At 58.4% G+C, this 1,150-nt stretch overlaps 1 protein-coding gene across 8 annotated transcripts in view; it reads right to left on the bottom strand.

The window, feature by feature from the left end:
• ADD3 (adducin 3) overlaps positions 1 to 1,150 on the bottom strand; it is a 139,160-nt gene that overhangs the window by 135,633 nt on the left and 2,377 nt on the right. For 5 of the 8 annotated variants that reach the window (XM_019646641.1, XM_019646640.1, XM_019646646.1 and 2 more), the window contains exon 1: positions 957 to 1,144. The exons of the other annotated variants lie outside the window; for them this stretch is intronic. The gene's annotated coding sequence lies outside the window, so the exon portion shown is untranslated. Of the gene's footprint in view, positions 1 to 956; positions 1,145 to 1,150 lie in introns of those variants that run through there. 8 annotated transcript variants of the gene reach the window in all.

Below are 1,150 nucleotides of genomic sequence, written 5' to 3'. Positions count from 1 at the left end.
GCATATAATCCCCATGTAAAGCCTTTTGGTTGAGTTAAATTCCATTTCTCTCCATACCACTCCAGCAGGTCAACTGCAACAGCACATGTGCCAAAGAAATTAGTGGTTTTACTTACGTTCCCATTTTAAACGGGCACCTACTTGCAATTAAATCTCTGCAACAAAAAAGTTCACCTCAGGCCATTCTTGCATTGTAATAGAGGCCTTGCTTAGTCTACCTGTCTCTGTGGTCTTGCCCCAGCTATAATAGCATACCTCCAAAGAAGCTGGACGTGCCCCAAACACCAGCAAACCGGACCTGCTGCCAACTATGCTTGTCACCCCGAGCAGGAAGCTCAACCTAACGTGTATACGTTTGTAGGGGTTGTGTGTGTGTGTGTGTGAGTGTGTGTGTGTGCGCGCGCGCGCGTTGCGTTGGGGAGAATGGGGACGCGGATTACAGGAGAAAGGTGGTTGAACACTTTCAACTTTGTAACCAAGTTTTTTAAATAAGGAAAGCAAAACAAACCAGCTCTCCCCCTCCCTCCCTTACCTCTACCTTTTCCAAGCACGGGAACCTCCCACCCTCCTGGAGCGCACCTTCAGAGTTTAAGGTCTCCGGGCCACCGAAGCTTCGGCTAGCTCTGAATACTTAGACCTCCCCGCCCTCCCGGGGGAGACCATAGGACGCCCAAGAGAATCGGGCCCACCCCGCGGCGCCCCGAGACCCTACCCTGCCGGTCCACTCTCCTCCGGCCAGCCCAAAGCTGCTATTCCGACCCCTCCGAGGGAAAGGGGGGTCACCTGAGGCCGCTGAGGTAGTCAGTGGGAAGTCCCCTGAGCCCCGCGAGCCACCGCGCTCCCTACCCCCGCGCGATCCCGTGGAAGGGTCCCCGCACCCCAGCCCACGAGGGCGCCCGCCATCCCCGCATGGAGGAGGGGCTGAACCGCCGTGCCTTCTCTCGTCTTAGCATTACCTTGCAGCGCGCAGCGGGCTTTGTGCTTCCCTCCTCCTTCACCGCGGCCGCTGGGGCTGCAGCGGCCGCCCGATCAGCCGCCGCCGCTTCTTAAGCGCCGCACCTCTCCAGAGGGGAGGGCAAAAGAAGGGGAGGGGGCGTGAGGAGGGAGGGACCTGGGCGCCAAGCCCCGGGTAGCAGGAAGAAGCGACACT

Source organism: Hipposideros armiger, unplaced genomic scaffold (genome assembly GCF_001890085.2).
Source record: "Hipposideros armiger isolate ML-2016 unplaced genomic scaffold, ASM189008v1 scaffold_105, whole genome shotgun sequence".
Lineage (NCBI taxonomy): Eukaryota > Metazoa > Chordata > Mammalia > Chiroptera > Hipposideridae > Hipposideros > Hipposideros armiger.
The sequence above is the reverse complement of the archived record's forward strand: the minus strand, read 5'-3'. Positions and strand labels throughout refer to the sequence as shown.